The sequence below is a fragment of the Aethalodelphis obliquidens genome, unplaced genomic scaffold (assembly GCF_003676395.1).
Source record: "Aethalodelphis obliquidens isolate GAN/ISIS:26980383/991018 unplaced genomic scaffold, ASM367639v1 scaffold85, whole genome shotgun sequence".
Lineage (NCBI taxonomy): Eukaryota > Metazoa > Chordata > Mammalia > Artiodactyla > Delphinidae > Aethalodelphis > Aethalodelphis obliquidens.
Window position 1 is genome coordinate 402,441 of NW_020838029.1, and position 8,942 is coordinate 411,382.

General features: G+C 39.9%; 1 pseudogene; it reads right to left on the reverse strand.

Annotated features, from left to right (window-relative positions):
* Window positions 1–359: 359 nt before the first annotated feature.
* Window positions 360–2,251, reverse strand: LOC113613156 (nuclear receptor coactivator 4 pseudogene; annotated as a pseudogene).
* Window positions 2,252–8,942: the final 6,691 nt, after the last annotated feature.

The following is an 8,942-nucleotide window of genomic DNA, read 5'->3' on the forward strand; positions in this document are numbered from 1 at the left end:
GAACTATTTCATTTTTAAAACTTCAGTTTTTTAATGTACTTCTAATAACAACCTCATCTAAGGAGCCATGGAGGCTTATGAAGAAGACCTAGCCACGAAGATGCTGTGTTTCTAGTGTAGGGGTGAATTAATGCTGCTATAAGAAGAAACTGAATCACATCAGCATCAACAAACAGCCTTTGTCTTTTACACAGTAACTCATAATTTGATGACATTATTTCTCTTCATTAGTTCAAAATTAGGCAGGAAAGGAACTACATCAGACCCAGAAACACAATGATTTGGCAAGCCACAGTCAATCAGCTCATGGATTTGTGATAATCTGCAGAAAATTTGCTTGACTCTAGTACTCCATTTTTTCACATCTGTAAAGGAGTTCGATACAATCTTTTTTTTAAATCAACTTTAAACTGCAAACAGGCAAAGAGATCACGAACTGCTGGGGGGGGCGCTGTAAAGGGCAGGGGGAAAGTTGTATTCCTCCTGTAGGGACCAATTAAGTAACACTTCCTTGGCCTTCTTTTGAAGTAGCCACTTGTTTTCTCCTGAGGATAACTGGCTAAAATTTCCTGTCTTCTTCCCTGGCAAGACCCAGTCAGCTGTGTTAAAGCGAAACCAGGAAGTGGCCGAGAGGCTTGTGAGCTTTTGTTTGCAAGCTCTGTCCTTGGTAAGAGGCACTTCCTTGGGACATCCCTCTTTGCATGAGGGAGTAATGAGCCACTCTGACAAGGGACTGTTGTTTATGACTTAGAAGGAATAAGCAATTCTAGAAGAAGCCATTGCCTTTGGTGCCTTAGCTTGTTCTGTTGCCTCTTTTCTGAATGGACAGGGCCACATATTCAGGGAATCTTTATGTTTCTCAGGTTCAGGTTTTGGTTCCACAGGCATACCATTTTTATCCTTTCCTTCTTTCTTCAGAACCCATTTACACAGAGCTTCCTTCTCACAAGTTTCATCACACATGCACTCTGCAAAGCTTATACAGGGCTCATTGGCTTTGCAGACCTCCTCTACTTTATATGGGTCTTGATGGTTCTGAACAAGCCAATCCTCAGTAATCACACTGGGAGCAGACATGAGTTTATTGGACTTCAAGTGGTTATTCAGGCACTTCAGACTGACCAGATTTTCAGTCTCCACACCTTTGGGCAATTGGTACAGGAATCAGGCTTGACAAGCCAATCATACACACTATAGGACTCCTGGTAACACCCGGAACAAGAGCTTAAACTTCTCACTGGTTTCACATCTGCCATTGCCAGACTTCTCAAGCTTATGGGATTCCTGGGGAGTCACCAGCCAATCAGAAAGGTCCATCTCATCTTGATCAAGAAGCCCTAGATCTCCAACCTTTTCAATTTCAATGGAGTAAGAACTGGTAGTAGAATAGCTGTTACACTTTTGGTAACTTGGTTTTTCAGAAACTTCTTATTGCTGACTCTTGTGGAGACAGTTTTCCAAGGCCTTTAGGTTGTCCCAGACATTATTGAAGAAATTGCAGGCTCTGGCAGAAGTCTGACTATTCTCTAAGGTCTGCTTTTTGGGTGATCCAGTCCTGGAGATTGGTGCTGGGTATGTAAGAAGCCTGGTGACAATTGGCAGGTTTGCTACCAAGGAGCCATTCGCTGATAATGACAGCTGTGGTGCTGGATGCTGAGTTCTGCTCTGACAATGGTATATAGGCTCTTTTCTCCAGGAAAGACCCAATATTTGATGAACTAGCATGAGCCATAAAGTGCTCAGGAATTTCAATGGTCTTGAGAGACCCAAATATGGTGATAGCCTGGCGCAGGGCAGTTATGTTGGCTTCAAAGAGTAGGACAGTGGAATCTTTAGGTTTGAGGGTCAAACTTCCCAGTCTGTCCAGGCACACGGAGACTTGATTGGCTAGATCTTTGTTTTGGGTGCAATCCAGTTGATGAATAAGACAACTGAACTGGCCCAGTAACCAGTTGAGCTGCTGGGCCTGCTGCTGAAGTGCCTTCTCTTTCAGCTGATAGATGAGATCTATCTTTTCATACACCCACACCTCACAGCTTTGAAGGCATTCCAGGTGATGACTTATGCAACTGTGAATCTGGGCTTTGACCTCTCACAAGTTATCTTTAATTTGCTGTTCAGCCCAGAGAACTCCACCAATAGCAAGCTCCAAGCCCCTCTGTACATCACAACACCTCAAAAGGGGTTCTCTATTACTGGAGCAGCCTCTCTGGTTCTGTGAGGTACTCATTCTTCTCCCTGTTCCATCTAACGCCAAGTAAGGCATTTCTAGTTCAAAAGCAACAGTGACTCATGCAACTTTCCAGGTTTCCCAACACTTCCTAGAAGCACAGTCACCCTAAGAAACCTGGGTCCCATCCTCCCTGGAAGCCACAGCCTACCATTCACTCTCCACTTCAGAGCAGGCAAGGGCACCACTCAGTACACATGCACACAGCCCTGGCTGCAGGACCCATTCTTGGCCCAGCAAGGCAAGCCCACCCCTTGGACTCCTGCTGTGGTGCTGAGCTGCCAGAGGTAACTCACAGGCCAGGTCCCTGCCATGCCAGCTTCCTGGCAAGCAGGAGGTTGCTTTATCCAGGACTGGGGTAAGGAAGGTCCCTGAGCCTGCAGGCTGTGCCCTGCCCCTCCCATGCACCTGGCAGTGGCCCATGGGCAGAATTAGGATACTTTTATATTTCCCTTTTGATGTCTTTTCTGACCCATTGGTTCTACAGAAGTGTCATTTTGTTTTCACATATGTGTAGATTTTCCACATTTCCTCCTGTTGATTTCTAGTTTTATATCATTGTGGTCAGAAAGGATTGTTGGTATGAGTTCCTTCTTCTTAAATTTCCTAAGACTTGTTTTGTGTCCTATCACATGACCTATCCTAGAAAGTGTTCCATGTGCACTTGAGAAGAGTGCATATTTTGATGCTGTTTTATGGAATAGTCTACATAGGTCTAAGTCCATTTTGTCTAAATTTATGGTTCAATTCCAACATTTCTTTGTAGATTTTCTGAGTGGAGACTCTATCAGTTGTTGATACTGGGTTATGAAGTCCCCTAGTATTATTGTATTGCTGTCTATTTCTCCCTTTAGATCTGTTAGTGTTTGTTTAACATAATTAGGTGTTCTGATGTTGGGTGCATATATATTTATGATTGTTATGTCATCTTGATATATTGTCCCTTTATCATTATATAATTACCTTGTCTATTGTTATCATTTTTGGCTTAAAGTCCATTTTGTTTGATATGAGTATCTACATTTGTTTACACTTCCATGGAATATATCCTTTTATTACAGTAAGTCCCCTATGTATGAACCTTCAAGTTGTGAACTTTCAAAGATGCATACATACCTTTGCATGTCAAATCACGTGTTAGTTAACATGTCTGGCATACACTGTCACATGTGTGCATTCTCTACAAGTGGTTGTGCTTTTGTGTACTTTACTGTACAGTACTGTATAGAGTATAGTAGTACAGTATCTTTATTTCAAGCCCAGGATGTCTGGAAGCAAGTGTAAAAGCAGCAGTGATGTAGCTGATACTGCTAAGGTGCACCAAACGATAATGGTGGAAACAAAAGTGAAAATAATTGAGAGAGTGGAACAAGGCAAAAAGATAGTAGATGTCGCTTGTTTTTATAACATGAATCATTCAACCATCGGCACGATTCTAAAGAACAAGGACAAGATCATGGAACATGTGAAGTCTGCCGTGCCAATGATGTTGACAATAATACTGATGAAGCGTATAAAAGTGATGGAGGAAATGGAGAAACTTTTCAGAGTGTGGATGCAGGATCAGCGTCAGCATCGAGTCTCGCTCAGCTTAATGCTGATTCAAGAGAAAGCTAAAAGGAGTTATGAAGACTTGAAGAATAAACACGGTGAAGAATCAGAAGGCACATCTTTTAATGCCAGCCATGGCTGGTTTCATTGGTTCAAGGCTAGAGCCAACCTTCACAATGTAAAAGTAAGTGGCGAGGCAGTGAGTGCAGATACGGTAGCTGCCCAGGAATTTCCTAAAATGCTTCAAGAAATTATTGATGAGCTGATCTCCCTCATCAATAATTTCTTGAAGCATTTTAGGAAATTCCTGGGCAGATGAAGGCATATATTTACCCAAGCAGGTTTTTAATGTGGATGAGACAGGACTGTACTGGAAGAGGATGCCACACCAAAGTTACATCAGTAAGGAGGAAAAGTTTTTGTCAGGCTATAAAGCAGCAAAGGATAGGCTAACTCTGTTGTTTTGTGGCAATGCTTCCGGTGATATAAAGCTAAAGCCTCTCTTAGTTAATCATTCAGAAAACCCAAGAGCCCTTGAAAACATAGCCAAGGACTCTCTTCCTGTCATGTGGAAGAGTAACCCCAAGGTCTGGGTTACACAGGCCATTTTCCAGGACTGGTTTTTCCACCACTTTATTCTGGAGGTAGAGAAATATTGCTTGGAGAAGAATGTCCCATTCAAAATTATTTTGCTGCTCGGCATTGCTCTGTGCCACCCCCCATTCATGGGCGACTTTCATCCCAACATCAAAGTAGTGCATCTGCCACCGAATACTACATTGCTTATCCAACCTATGGACCAGGGAGTTATAGCGACTTTCAAGAAATATCACTTACGTCACACTTTTCCTCAGGCAGTAAAGGCGAGTGACGAATCAGGAACAACTTTGTCACAATTTTGGAAGGACTATAACATCTACAAGGCCATAAAAACATTGACTTTGCTTGGAATAAGGTTATGCCTGTCACCATGAATGGAGTTTGGAAGAATCTTTGCCCGCAGTTTGTTCATGATTCTCGTGGATCTGAGATGGTGGATGTGGAGTCCAAAGAGGTTTTCATCAATTTAGTGACCTTCAGTGAGAAGCTGGAGATAGATGTGCAAGAGGACAACTTCATTGAACTCCTTGTTGTGCAGCATGAGGAGCTTACTACTGAAGACCTGATGTAATTGGAGGCCCAAGAGAAAGGATGAATAGGGACAAGAAGAAGAAGTAACTGAAGATACAAAGAGATTCACGACACAGGAAATGGCAAGGGGATCTTCTTTATTTGAGGAGGCACTGTTAGTTTCTCAGGCACAAGACCCAAATATAGAATGGTACACGAAGGTTGCAGCAGCTGTTCAGAATACAATCCACTGATACTGTGTCATCTATGATAAGAAAAAAAGAGTTACTACCCAGACATCACTGGATCATTTTTTCAAGAGGGTAGATAGAGTTGAATCCAGCAAGGAACCAGAAACTGTGCCATCAATGTCAGGCCTGAGTGAAATTGCAGCTTGCCCTCCGTCTCCTGTTGCTGACAATCCTTCAGTTCTACCATCTCCCAACTCCTCTCCCTCCTCCAGTCAGTAACTATTCTTGCCTGTTCACTCGATGTCAGTCCCTGTATGCCAGCTGTTGTGCTGTACTACTGTACTTTTCAAGGTACTGTACTGTAAGATTAAAAATGTTTTCTTTATTTTTTGTGTTTGTTTTTTATGTATTATTTGTGTGAAAAGTATTATAAACCTATTACAATACAGTACTATATAGCTGATTGTGTTAGTTGGGTACGTAGGCTAACTTTGTTGGACTTATGAACAAATTGCACTTATGAATGCACTCTCAGAACGGAACTCATGTGTATGTAGGGGACTTACTATACTTCACTTTGAGTCTATGTATGTCTTTAGAACTGAAGGGTGTCTCTTGTGGGCAGAATTTAGTTGGGTCCTGTTTTTCTTATCCATCTAGCCATTCTGTGTCTTTTGATTATTAATTCAATCCACTTACTTTTAGAGTGATTTTTGATATGTCAGGACTCACTTCTGCCCACTGATTGTTTCCTGGGCTTTTTAAATTTTCACTTTTTCCTATCTCTGCCTACCTTTGTCTTTAGTTGTAGAGTGGTGTAATTAAAAGTGGACTTGAAGGAAACATTAAGCTACAATGCTTAGCAAACTGACATAGGCCTCATCTCTACAGTATATTTTGCTATTAAATGGCTTGCCACAGCAGCATCAACAGCATTTTTCTTCATATTATGCCAAATTCAGAGCATGTGTATTTGAAATCAGACCCCGTATTTTACTTTGCTGTTTTAGAAGATAGCTGAATCTTCTGCCTTGGGCCTACCTCAGTGTAAGATTCAGATAAGATTAACTCTCTGATTGGCTTTTCTATATATTTTATACTTTTGACCTCTTCTTTAAAATCTTTACTTAGCTTTTGAGTAATCACTCTTATGACTCACCTACTCTCAGTATTTTTGTAGGTCTTTCTTCTCCATCCACACGTAAAAGTTGTTTTTCTCCAGGGTATTGTTCTTGACCTTATTCTTTTATCTTCACAATATGAGTGTTTTAACTCACACTCACAGTTTCCACTATAAGTTACATACTAATAGACCCTAAATTTATATACAGGCATACCTCAGAAATATTTTGGGTTCAATTCCAGACCACCACAATAAAGCAAATATTGCAATAAAACGAGTCACATGAATTTTTTTGGTTTCCCAATGCATATAAAAGTTGTTTATACAATAATGTAGTCTAAGTGTGCAATTAAATATATGTTATTGTTAAAAAAATGCCAACAACCACCTGAGCCTTCAGTGAGTCAAAGTAATAATATCAAAGGTCACTGATCACAGATCACCATAACAAATATAATAATAATGAAGAAGTTTGAAATATTGTGAGAATTACTAAAATGTGACACAAAGATATGAAGTGAGTAAATGCTGTTGGGAGAATGGTATCGATAGACTTGCTCAAAGCAGGTTTGCCACAAATGCCATGCTGCATTGTAAAAAATGCAATATCTGTGAAGTGCAATAAAACAAAGCATAATAAAATGAGGTATGCCTGTATCTTGATCAGGTCTCCTGCGTGAAGTTAATTCAGTCAAATGCAAACCTAACTTTTTAATCTAAAAATTCATTAGGTTCTTTAAATTTAGTGTATATAAAGCTGAACTCATAATCTCTTTCAAAACTATTCATCCTCTTAAACACCTTTTCTTAGTTAATGGGATTATCACCTACCAAATTCCCAAAAGGAATCAGAAATCTGGGAGTCATAACCATCGCATCTGTAGTTTTTCTTCTCAAACTTCACATTTAATTGGTCATAAGAGCTAAGAATCTACTATATATATATATATATATATATATATATATATATATAGAGAGAGAGAGAGAGAGAGAGAGAGAGAGAGAGAGAGAGAGAGAGAGAGAGAGAGAAAGAGAGAGTTACATAGATATATATATATATCTATCTCTTTTTTTTTTAAAACTTCCCCATTGACACTTTTTTACCCCTTTAATTTAGGTTCTCTGTATTTCTTGCCTGGATGATTGCAGTAGTCATCTAATTATTCTGGATGTAAACTCTCCACAACTTTCCCATACTCTTTAATCTTTCCTTCATACTGATTCCAGAGTGATGTATCTAAAATAAAAATCTGATTTATTCTCATGCTTCAGTGAATCATTTCCTACAGAATAAAAATTGAATTTTTTTACAGAATAAAAATTGAATTATTTTATCATAGTCATTGCTCCATCCATACCATGGTATTTATAGTTCCCCAGAATTCACCATACAGTTTCAAGCCACAATGATTTGTGAATAGTTGCCTCTGTGAGTATTCATTCATACTCTTCTATATGCCTATCTGCTTGCATGATTTTGTACCCATCTTTCAAAATCTACTTGGTATAGCTTCTTTTGTGAAATCTTGACTTCCTTTAGTGAATCTCTACTTTCAAGTACACATCTGATTTGACTTTAAAGAATATTTTGAAGTTGAAAAAAGACAAATTTTAGAGATATTGTGAATGAAGCATGGTGGAAAGTAGTTAATACAACGCTGTACTAAGACTTAAGAAATCCATTCTTAGTTCTAGGTCTGCCAGAGAATATATATATATATATATATAAACTTAAGTCATTTAATATCTGACTTATTTTTCCTATCTGAAAAATATTAGTGTTGAACTAAATGGCCTTAAAAGCTCTTGCAATTTTAGCATCATTGATTTTGTAGGTCCTGTTGGAAATGGGGTGTAGGTAACTTAAGTTGAAACTGTAGAGAACTACAAGGATCTGAAGAGGTTTCAACTTTAGTGTTTAGCTGAGTACTCATCAGCATAAGAGAGAGAGAAAACTATACAAGATTATGGAAAGAACTACCTACAAAGATAGAATAGTGATTGTAGTTTACATGGTTTATGGAAGTGTTCATTCTGTCCCCAGCTAGAGTGGAATTCCTTGTGACATACATGACAATCTTTAGAAAAATCCGTCTTGGTGAAACTAATGACAGACTAAATGCTGCTCTAGTCCTTCCTAACAAATTAAAATTAAGACCTGAAAATATAACTCTTTCCAAGTAACATAAAAGCATTATTGAATAAAGATGAAGATTATTTACAAAGAGAGTGACGTCAGCATCATGGAAGCATGAGACACTCTTTTTTCTCTCCCCATCAATCTACAACCAACAAAAGTGTCTCTGCCCAACACACAAGTATTCTGGAGAATTCCCCACATCTGTACATCTAAAAGTGGGTGTACTGGAACACATAGAGGAGGTGGGACCAAGGGAGGTAGCAGAGATGGTACCTGTGATGGTGGACCCCTGGCTATGATAGCTGAGCCCACAGCCCTAGAGAACACAGTAGCAGCAGGGGATAGACAGAGTGGCACACACAACTCCAGCCTCCCAGCTGCAGCATCACCTGTGGCCACAAGGAACAGAGCAGCAGCAGCAGCTGGGCCTGCAATCTGTCTATCTAACTAAAGAGGTGCCCATGACTCTGCTCTCCTATCCCCATCATAGCAGTGGCACCCATGAACCTGACAATACAAGGTATGGCAAAGATACCCATGAGCCCAGCTCCCCCTCAATCATCCCTCTCCCCCTGCAGCTGTGGAGTTGTGACACAG